Below are 12,681 nucleotides of genomic sequence, written 5' to 3' on the forward strand. Positions count from 1 at the left end.
AGGGGGTCTGAATACTTTCCGTACCCACTGTATATATATCCCTGTCCTGTCCTTTCTGCAATGCTCAATTGTAATTCCTGTTAAATCTAAAACCCGAATTGAAGCCATCAACAGCCTGTGACAAAGTGAGAGTACATATTGTAAACAGTGTGTGCCGTTGCTATGGTAACCATTTTCACTTCAGAAGTGGGGAGGGAGAGAGTATGCAGCAGGGAGACTGTCCATGCATCAATGCATAGTGATCAAGATGCCATGCAATCCTGTTATTCTCCACAGCAACTTCTGTGTCCTCAATTGCACAAAGAAATTTTCATGGATGATTACATCTTTTTATGTACACTGTTGGCCAAAAGTTTGCAATAATGTACAGATTTTGCTTTTTCGGAAGGAAATTGGTACTTTAATTCATGAAAGTGGCATTCAACTGATCACAAAGTATAGTCAGGACATTGCTGATGTAAAAAACAGCACCATCACTATTTGAAAAAAGTAATTTTCTATCAAATCTAGACAAGACCCATTTCCAGCAGCCATCACTCCAACACCTTATCCTTAAGTAATCATGCTAAATTGCTAATTTGGTTCTAGAAAATAACTTACCATTATATCAAACACAGCTGAAAGCTATTTGGTTCATTAAATGAAGCTTAACATTGTCTTTGTGTTTGATTTTGTGTTGCCACAGTATGCAAAAGACTGACATGTCTTGAGATCAATATTAGTTCAAAAATGGCTTTCTCTAGAAACTCGTCAGTCAATCATTGTTTTGAGGAATGAAGGCTATACAATGCTTGAGATTGCCAAAAACAAAACTGAAGATTTCATACAAAGGTGTACATTACAGTCTTCGAAGACAAAGGACAAATGTCTCTAACAAGGACAGAATGAGATGTGAAAGGCCAGATGTACAAATAAACAAGACATCAGAGTCTCTAGTTTGAGAAATAGATGCCTCACATGTCCTCAGCTGACAGCTTCATTGAATTCTACCCGCTCAACACCAGTTTCATGTACAACAGTAAAGAGAAGAAATAAGTGTTATTGATCTTAACCCCACTTTTTTTACAGTTTTTTGGGATCAGCTAGACTGTAAGGTGCGTGAGAAGTGCCTGACAAGACAGCCACATCTATGGCAAGTGTTACAGGAAGTGTGGGGTGAAATGTCACCTGAGTATCTGAACAAACTGACAGCTAGAATCACAAGGATCTGTAAAGCTGTCATTGCTGCACGTGGAAGATTTTTTGATGAGAACTCTTTGAAGTAGTTTAAGAAATTCTGGAAACAAAATTCAAATTGTAGTAGTAATTTTACATGTTATTAATGTCCTGACTATATATTGTGATCAGTCGAATGCCACATCCAAGTTCTTTCCATAAGATCAAAATCTGTACATTGTTCCAAATTTTTGGCCACCAGCATATGTATATATATATATATATATATACACACACACACACACACACACACACACACACACACACACACACACACACACACACACACACACAGTATTCATAAATTAGCAATAAATACATATTTTTTGTGATGCATTCTTCTTCAAACCCCAATGCTGTAATAAAACAGAATGAACTATTATATTACACCAATTATGTAAATGGTATGTTGACCCATAGTGTAAGGACTGACCTGAACATTCAGGGAACAGGCAATTAAGAGAAAAATTTAAACTTCTCCAGATCATCATTAGGCGATTCAGCCTCAGAGGAAATTGATTTTTTTTTTTCCTTTTGACCCTTCCTCCTTTCAAATTCCATTGAAAGACTCCCCATTCTAATCTATAGGGCCTCTGAGCACACTGCTGCCAGGACTGAATTTTCTTGGACAGAGAGAGACCCATAGCAGTCTCCTTATCTCTTTTGTTTTCTTTTAGCCCCTCTCTCCTTCTTTTGCCAGTTTTCTTTTCACTTGCGCACTAGATTCACTTGTCGCTGTATTCCTGATAACTCTTATGCCCCAATTTTGTTATTCACTCTTTCTTTCAATTCCATTTCTCTCTCTCTCTCTCTCTCTCTCTCTCTCTCTCTCTCTCTCTCTCTCTCTGCACACTGAGCTGAGGATCAATGCTACAGTGATTTACCTATCAATGGACATTATCATAGATCAGGTATCTGCTAGCACTGGCCTCAATCTACGTGCCGCCTGTTGCTACGGGGACAGAGAGATTTCATCACTCCTTGTATTTTGACAGACAGACAGAGGGGAAGACAGATAATGAGAGATGGCTAAAAAGCAAGGGATGGCAGGGAAATGAATGCACACACGCAGGGTAGAGGATCAATACCTGAAGTGCAGAGGATATAGAGTCAGGGGGGCTCTGACTCTACAGTTGGATTTTACTGTAAGAGCAAAAATTTGTGTTTTTTGTCACTGAGAAAGAGAACAGAGAGCAGGCTTCTACTAAGCAAAAAATAATGCAACTAAATACAGTAACACCATCTAATAGACTAATACACACAGCCTCTACACACAAATACTGAATACCAGAAGTGTCCAGAAGATTGAAGCTGTGGATCGTTCCTCTAAGACGACTGCTGTCAGTAAACAGAGACTCAAGGGAAAGAATGCAAAATGCAAGTGGTTCAGCCCATATTGGCAAAACATGGAACGCTTTCCAGCAAGTCTGTTTGAAATCAACGTTTTGAAGCAAAAATGTTTAGAGAAGATAATTGCCTCATATGTGTGTATGTGAATGTTTGATTTCCTCTGTCCCCAGTGCAAGCTGTGAAACCTGAGGCCTAATGACTGTTTCAGACTTTCAGCCGCTTAAACATGACATCCACTTTCCTCTCTCTCACACCCCCATGGAGCTTGAATTTGAGCAATATGACTCATACAAGTACAAGTGACACCTTACAGATTGTGTGGACAGAGTTCAAGCAAACAGAAAGAAGCCCTGGTCACCTGAGGCAGGTAACCCATTGGAGGGGATCGCAGGGGATTTGTCCAAGCACATTCAGAAGGGTTAGGGTTATTTACACATATAAACACACAATTCATCTAGGCTAATGTATGCTTAAGATTTTGCTACACATACCAGCAAAAACACCATTTTGTGGTATATAATACAATTAATATTAGGCTAAATGTTTCAACAAAGCAGCCTGATATATGTTCCATATGCTCAGATCAGCTGATGTAGAGAACACTGAAAAATAATTATGTTGCATATTTTCCTAATTTTACATCATCTGATGTTGTATTCATCCTCTCTTTTTCTCTTTTCCTAGTCTCTATCTTGAAATTAATTAACCCTTAATCCCAGCTGTTTATTATTAAAGTTATCAAAGTACTAATACATTGTTATTGTGCTCAAGTAAAACATTGTAATTCATCTTTTGAGTTGAATATTTTGAGCGACATGTCTTCCTCCTTTCCTGCTGTTCATGTGTGTAATATTAAGCAGTTAGTAAGTGAATAAAAATGAAAAAGCTGTGCCATTATTTATGCCATTTAATTGTATACTTGTAAGTACATTTAATAAAATGTACTTAAATACTATTGTTCTCATTAACTACTTTAACGTTTGGTGATTTCTAAAAGTTATCTTAATTTTTACATACTCATATGACAACTTGATACTTTATAGCACTGTATTCCGTAAGTGAGTGTAATGTTAATATTTTAATAGAAAAACATTTTTAATCATATCAGGGCAAATTAGATCCATGAACATCATGCAAACAGCCTCAATAATTCAAACTAAAATTAACCTTAAAATAATAATTGTATAAATGTTTTATCCTTTTTGGCTTAGCCTTTAAAGTTTAGAATTTATATATATATGAAACAAGTACAACCATAACAAAAAAGAGACACAAATGCTGGGGTATTGTGTGTTATGAGAAGCTAGTTCATTCTTGTTTGGTTTAACAGGAGGTTGTCAGGTCAGTGGTATGCATGCAGTGGGTCATCCGTCTGCAGCAGAGTGCTTCTAAAGACAGGGAGAAACACAAAGCATGGCTTGTCAATCAGAACACACCAGTCCCCTGCTGTAGCATCAGTGAGGCCTACTGAGCGAACGGGAAAAAATGCAGCAACACCACTTTCTCTTTGGTAAAACTGTGAGGATCAATGTCTGAATTGTAAAAATCATAACCATCATGTAGCGGCTGTGATTGCTCTGCATATTAATGTATATGTGCATGTTAATTTTGTAACACCATGAGCACAGATTATGACACAGCAGTCAGCTGCATTCAACAGCAACAACAAATAAATAATAAAATATATAATAATAATGTTTACTGAAATGTTAGTATATATATATATAGTGTGTGTGTGTGTGTGTGTGTGTATATACACACACACACACACACACACACACACACACACACACACACACATATATATGTGTGTGTGTGTGTGTGTGTGTTTGTGTGTATACACATACACACACACACACACACACACACACACACACACACACACACACACACACATCATTTTAAATATACACACGCACACATATACAGTATGCTTTTCTGTGTACATGTTTGTAAATGTAAACAGAATCACACTCATACACACACACACACACACACACACACACACACACACGTGCGCGTTTAGAGTGTATGCATTTCCCGCACAGGTTCACACACAGATATTTGTTTCAAGCTGAACGGCAAAGCAATAAAAATAAAAAAGTCGAGAAGAGAGGAGAACAAAGAGAACGCTTTGCGTTAAATCGCATATGAAAACTGATCCCTCTCAGGCAGAGAAGTTCGGACCTCCTGCTCTAGGAATTTGTCCGCGTGAGCTTGATTGTAAAATACTTTCATTTGCGCCCCATTAGCAGTCAAGAGGGGAATAAAACAGCAAGAGCACCAACTGAAAACTTTAGTCTTTTCAGGCAGAAACACCGCATAACCAGTTATGTTGTTTTTAAGTTGTTGGGAAAATGTATTCAAGTAAACGGTAAACCCCCTGTATTTGGGGAAAGGCCGTTAAAGGCACAAAGAAAGGAATTAATAATTGGATAATCTTTACGTTGAATAACTATCATGATCCCCAGCTACATGTTACATTTATGCATTTGGCACACGCTTTTATCCAAAGCGACTTACAGTTCAATTATTACAGGGACAATCCCCCCGGAACAACCTGGAGTTAAGCGCCTTGCTCAAGGACACAATGGTGGTGGCTGTGGGGATCGAACCAGCGACCTTCTGAACAGCCCTGTGCTTTAGCCACTACGCCACCACCAATCATTTTCAATAAGAATATGCTGTAGGTTAGGCCTTCCTTGTTTTAGTGCATTTTAGTGTATACCCCAAAGATGCCCGGACTTTTACCATAAATGCTATAGCCACTATTGCTCCAACCTCTTCATTGAAGAGTTGGAAAACGGGACACGGGTTTTGAGGAGGCTGAGGTGTCTCCTCAAGCAATCCATGCTATAGGGCCTAACAGCCTGTCATTAAGCAAATCATGTTATAAGACTATAACTTTGTCTGTAAAAGAATGTTGTTTTGCAGATATTCAATACAATTATATGTGCATTATATGTAGGCTATAGCCTATATTTGCATATAATAAAATTATACAAGTTTGGATTAGTCCTTCTGATATCCGCTAAATTGATCACTAACAATGTGTGGTCATATTATTTTATTTTTGTGAAATTCTTTATGTTATGCTTATTGTTAACCCTTGCATGCACCTTTATACCGATGTAATTCAAATAAAATTTACCTCAAAGACTTGTGCCACTTGTACCTGCCTAAAACACGTTACGATTCATTCTGAATCAAAAACTAAACAGACTTTGATGCAATGTAGCCTGCATTGTGTTACAGCGATTACAACGGCTAGTTGCTCACGATTTACGTGAGGGGAACATTGCGCGAGTAAATAATACCGTAAAAGAAGCACACGCAAATGAATGTCGAGCATGTTAAAATGTCAGTTTCTGAATGAATGAAATGAGAAAAGGAACAAATCCAAATGAGTCAAATGGGAACAAATGGCTCGTGAATCTTCCGTTCCGCTGCATGAACGGAACAGCGGATCGTCTGCAGGATACTGGAGCGGCTGCTTTTCCCACTTGCACTCACAGGAAAATCACTGCAGCGACCTTGTGGAAACCAGCATGGAAGATAGGCAATAGGATCAGATTGGGAAGCTTTTGTTGCAGCCGTGAAATGTTCTACATATTTTAGGAATATAAAACAGAATTAGGCGGATGGATCCGGCTTATGTTTTTTTATAGCCTGTGGTTATGAAGTAGGCCAAGGATGCACAAAAAAAAAAAAAAAAAAAAAAAATAAAATAGCCAACATGACACACAAGTGCAGGTTTTATTGTAGGCTACGTTCTTATATTCATACCGACTTGATAAGTAGAAAAACGCAAAATGACTTATATTTATACAAATATTATTAACATTGGAAATATTTAAATGTTTCGTCACTTAATTTAATTTATTTAATTTAATTCAAAATTGTATTAGGCCTATGAGAATATTCAAAAAGATTAATATATTCAACAACTCTTCGTTTGTTTTGTGAAGCCTACCATGTAAGTGAATTAATGAATCAGCCGTCAAAGTACAAAGAAGTATGAAGCAGCTTAAGGTGTAATGTAGTGCAGATAGATTGTGCTATCCACTGGCTGGGAATTTCAGGCATATTTAAAGTCTCGTATAGCTACTAACACCAGTCTTTTGTTCCTCACAACTGACTGACTATAGGTATGACCATGCGGTCAAATAAAGGGTCTCAAATAGAGTTTTTTTCTGACTCACCGCTCACACTTGTACCCCACCACTGCCATCAAGCGGCCACCGGTGCGCCCCCGCCCATTCTATCATGTTGTCTACGTGTGTGCCTATTGTCTGTGTGGCCCACGTGTGCCAATTTCTAAACAAGTGGACATATTGTCATTTTCGGCCTGCTTTGTTCTTTTTATGCAACATTTTCATCCCCTTAAACGGGCCATATGGAAATTTGATGGTGAATAGCATACATATCCTGATAATAGGCATTTCTGTAACTTCTAGGCTACTTTAATAAGCTGTTTGTCACTTCTTTATGTGATGTTAAAAGCTTTTCAATGGGATGTATAAAAAATGCTTGAAGTTGTCTGCGATGTTGTTAAATATTTCATGTCAACCTTATAGGCGACTGTGTTTGAATTTAATTCGGTTTATTTATTCTTTCATTTTATATTATTTATCATAAATCCAAAGACATTTAAGACATTTAATTTTGTTACCGAACTTGAACAAAAGTCAAGCTCAATGTTTCCGCGAAAGTGTAAATTTTGTTAAATAGGTGCATGAGTTTAATTTAAATTTACAGTTCACTTAAAATTTCAGGATACAAAGTTGCGTCGACAAGATCTAAATACCTGGTCATAGCTCCTTTATACTCACTAGTGAGGAGATTTGTGTTTTTTTCCAGCATCAATACCTGGTCAAATGACTTCAGCTTTGCACATCTTTTAATGATATTAACCCTTCAATCAATCAATCAATCAATCCCTTCAATCAATCAATCAATCAATCAATCAATCAATCAATCAATCAATCAATCAATCAATCAATCGATTAATCGATCAATAATAAAATCAATGAGTAAATAAATACATTTTTATAAAAATAAATAGATGTTACATTTAGTTAAATGTCCAACCTAACAAACACAACTAACTGCAGAACTCTGTATAATGATCCACAGTGCAATCAACTTCTGGCATTTTAGATGCACATTTATCTACCTGTAGTGGAGCATTAGCATTTCTGAAATTCTCGATGGGATTCCCGAAGCACTATGTTAGTCGCACCTAAGTAATACTTAATCTCTAATAAAATGTATTAATGTTGATGATTGGAAAGCAATTGTACACTATTTCCGACGGTAAAATTATGATTTGAAAAATACATAGGCCTATATATTTTTTTAAATAGTCTCCGCAGTCTGCATATGACGTGATAGTCCTAAATTTTACAAGACAAATGATCCGATATAACGTTATGTTGGCCTTCTTTGATCAGTATAACTAAAATGGCAATAGAGAGATTAAATGTTCTTTTTAATCATAAAGATTTCACAAGAAGGTTTAGATAAAATGTTACAATGCAGTTTAAAACTGAAATATTATATTATGAATAATTAAACAAAATATGGTTAAAGGAGATTAGAGTGAGAGTTCAATTCCTTCTCTCACTTGCTCTTCCTTATCCTCCTCTTCTTCCTTCCTCAAATAGGACCCTATCGTCACAAATTGCATGTTACATAATCACAAAAAGGCCACAAATGTACTGTGCCTCTAACCAGATGATATATGAATGCACCAAGTGTCTCATTGACATAGGTGTTTGAGTATAGTCCAACTGGCCAGCGATACAATTTTATTGATGCTGATTTCATTTCAATCCTGTTCTGTGTGCATCTGTTAACATCTGTTAACCAGCCAAAGGAACAAAACTATAGGCTGTAGTATCTTTGTGCAATCGCATTATAAGCATTTTCAGGGGTCACTTTCAGTAAGTTCTGTGACGTTGTGCATCAGTACATCCAAAACTCGCCAAAGCCATGATTAATATTTTTCTTAAATTCAGTAGGCTAATATTTAAACAATATAGTAAACATACTATTTTGTTTGCAGTATTCCGAAACTCCAGAACATATTGGTGAAAACTGCGAGCTTATTTCAGCACTTTTGGACCGGACAGAACCCGTAACGACGCTTTTTAGTTCGACCTGATAACAAGATACCTAAGAAACAAGATTTGGTTTGGGAAATAACTTACGATGAAAGTTAAGATGATTTTTAGAACGCCAATTGCGCTGTTATGAGGAAACATACTTAATAATTTTAGTCACTGCAGTTTTTTCAATAATTTTAATGATTTAAAAAATGATAATGTAGGCTATTTATTAACAACAAGTTCATAAATCCCATAGTCTTTAACTCCCGCGACACTGGTGAAAGTTGTAGCAGCCTGATTTGAATTTGGCGCAAAACATAAAGAGGGAGTTCCTATAGGGGGCAGAGTCACTATGTAATGAAACCACATCCAGATACACAAAAACAACCACACAGAGCGAAGCTGTTCCATATTTCGAAATGGGGTTTTTTTCGGCATCCTGGTTATTGCTTCATTCATGGCCTCTCGAACAATCAAAAGGCAACTACTTGGGGTTAAAGTACAATTGAAGTATCACAAGAGCCACCCCTCATATAAAGTTATTTCATTTTAATATAAGGAGGTTTTGAAAAGCAACATTGACCTGTGGAATTGGGGTTCTGTATTCGGCAACTGACCACATCCGACTAAGTAATGAGAAATAAAGCAACAAGTCTCACACAGCTCGTGACATGTTCAACAGAGAGGGTGGAGACTCAATGCACTAACTTTTGGCACTGTTCCCTCCCTGAATGAGATCGAGCAAGACGAAAAACCATTAGGATTTCCCAAACGTAATAAACTCCCCACACAGTCTACAGGATGAAGCAATACAGCGGCTTGTAAAATGTAGGGGGCAAAGTCATTACTATCAAGTGAGCAAACGTGTATTTGATTAGGCAAAACATTCAGTCACTTTGCAACCGAATAGTGCTAACGAGACACGAGAAAAGTTGTAGGCTTTGCCAAAAGCAAACAGGATTATCGCGAGTTAAGCTAAATTTCAAAGTTGCGGTAAAATATGCATCTCTTCTCAGATCGTGAAACGTCCGAGCGGATCATGGAATGTTATTACAATTCTGTTTTGCGACCACAAGATCATTCCCCAATACACAAGTTAATAAAACGACAAAATTAAAAAGCCGTCTGTGTGCACAAATTCAATTATTATGTCGCCCGCAAATAAAACTTGAGCTGCCTTGCCCACTCGCGCTGACCAGAGAAACGGCTTGAAAATACCATGATTAATCTCTACAAAATTACAAAACAGACCGTTAAAACAGTTTTAACACATGTAGGAAAGCCTAGAAGATAACAGCCTTTTATTATTATGCACGTAAGATTGTATCGAAATTAGCGTTCATCGATAACAATAAAAGTTCCCTCGCATGCAATGTCCTGTAGCACAGCATTTAAGCCTATATCCAAATCAGTATGCCAACGTGACACTGAATAATTCGACAGGCTACCTTCAAGACCAAATTATAAAAAACGACAGGCTTACATTGATTTTTTTTTTTACCCTAAAATATGTGATTTAAATGTAGTAACATTTCAAGTCAAACTTATCATTTAACATCACTGTTTCAACATATTTTGTTTCACCAACAAAACTAAGCGTTAGATCAGGTACAAATAGCGCTTAAGGGTATAACAATAGTACACTCTCAGAATTTTTTTTTCCAATCTGTACCTTTTTGTAGCTGGGGTGGAACCCTATAGGGAACTATTTTGTTCTTTAGTTAGTTTTTATCTGATTGGGTACATGTTGTATAAGGAACAATTGTTTAGGCTACTTTAAAAGTATTGTGTATATTTAAGGTAGGCCTACATATTGTGTTCCTCTGCCTTAAAGATATACAATTGTTTCTTATGTACAATTATGTACTCAAAACGAGTTGAAAATTTTAATTAGAGGTACAAAAATATCCCCTTATTGAGTGTACCACCCCAGTGACAGAAAGGGTACAGTTTTGAACCTTTTTTTCTGAGTGTAGGTTACTGAACCAGCAGCCCCACATCACCAGCAGCCACCTTCTTTTCACTGATGATGAGAAAAACAATTAAACACAACAGCTATCTTTAAGATCAAATTAAACAACATCCCACAAAGCAAATGCTTTATGTCTTAAAAGTGCAGCTTATAGGTCGGTAAAAAATAAAATAAAAAAATTGTTAAAGATTAGTTAGAAACTGTAAATTGGTGTAATATGTATTAATAAATCTTTAATACATATTAATATAATTATTTTAAGTTATTTTATTCTTTTTAACGACTAGTAAAAATATGAATTGTTTTCTCTTCAAGTGTTGTCTTCCTAGTTTTTTCCCAGTTAATTTCACATTTTTCTTCCGACTCTCCTCATTCTATCACTTCATATTCTTATTTATTTATAAAATAAAAATACATCTGTGTTGAACTTATAAGGTTTAATTCACGCACAATAACAAATGGTTCATAAAACTACGTGTTAATATCGGATGAAGTTCAAACAGAAATAGAAAAAGTTTACAGAAATCCGTTGGGCGCTTTTGGCACCACACTTTTCACCATTTGACTTCTTTGTCGCGTGTCCCTAACTGATTAGATTTATAAATTGTAAAATATGATTTAGTAATCTGTGCCGGTAGCCTATACAATTTCATTTTCTGTGAAAACTTTTACCCTGTTAGTGTTCCTTAAGTTGATAACAGACTGTAGTCAACGCACTGAATAAACATATTTATGTAACAAACCTTCTTCTGAATGAACCTAATGGTAAAAAATAATATAGGCTAAATAAAATCGGGTTACTTATAAATAGATGGTTGGATAGATACACGCCTGACCTCGATGCTGCAGGTTTTATAGTACACAACTCCAAATAAGAAAATGCTAATTGCTAAACAAATAAATAAATTACGCAATTTGTTGTTTATTGCCACCATTAGGCCTATAACATCTCAAATGTTGTTCTATTTCAAATAGGCAACCAGTGCAAATTACCTTAAACAATTTAATAAACTGAATGAATCAAAACTCAGATTTGAATATTTGATGTAGCCCATACCATAGAAAGAAAGAAAGAAAGAAAGAAAGAAAGAAAGAAAGAAAGAAAGAAAGAAAGAAAGAAAGAAAGAAAGAAAGAAAGAAAGAAAGAAAGAAAGAAAGAAGGGTGAATGGACGGACGGACGGACAGACAGTCTAGCAGAGTACCAACTTTCGTATATTTTTAACATTGAGAATAACCATTCACAATTTTCTCTTAATTACTTTCAATCTTAGGCTATATCTGCGTCTGCAGAGCTGCTGCTTGTGAAGATAATTACGTAATTAGGTACGTAATTAGTAATTACATTGTTATCTAACTAAATAGCCCCATGACAACACGCTAGTGGCTATAAAACTTCCCCTAATAAAAAAGCTCAAGTGGCGCAAAAGGATCTTTTCAATCTGGTTTTCTCCTATTAGCACAAACTTTTTGTTTAACATTTGCAGCTGGACCACGCAGATCCTATTTGTTTTCCAAGCAAAGTTTCCAATGAAACACTTAATGTCACATCCATTTTGTTAAATCCTCTTGTCTGGGGCATTGCCCAAGATGGCCGCTGTTCTGTTTGAGGGTCCAACAAGAAATATGCACTTTCAGCCTATATTATATCATGACGTAGATTTGATGTCATTGCTTTATTCTCATAAAAAAATACTGTAAGCATGTAATTGCTGGCGCAGTGTGGTTTTGAGTAAACTTTTCTCTGAAATGTCAAGGTCGACAGATACAGGCGATGATCTAATGACAGCAGACGTCAGGTAAAGTAAAAGTTGAATGTTTTACACTAGGTTCTTAAAAGCTCCAATTTCTCAATTATATATCAAAGTAGGGACGTTAGAAAACGGGATTCTTTCTCTTCAGCACATTTGGTGTACTAACTTAAACAAACTAGTAAATATGGGTCACCATGCATATTCTATCCTATTTGACTTGTGATAACATAAATAACCAATTGACCAACTCATATTTGCGCATAAGGCTATCATAAAATTGAG

Source organism: Xyrauchen texanus, chromosome 42 (assembly GCF_025860055.1).
Source record: "Xyrauchen texanus isolate HMW12.3.18 chromosome 42, RBS_HiC_50CHRs, whole genome shotgun sequence".
In the NCBI taxonomy this organism is placed as follows: domain Eukaryota; kingdom Metazoa; phylum Chordata; class Actinopteri; order Cypriniformes; family Catostomidae; genus Xyrauchen; species Xyrauchen texanus.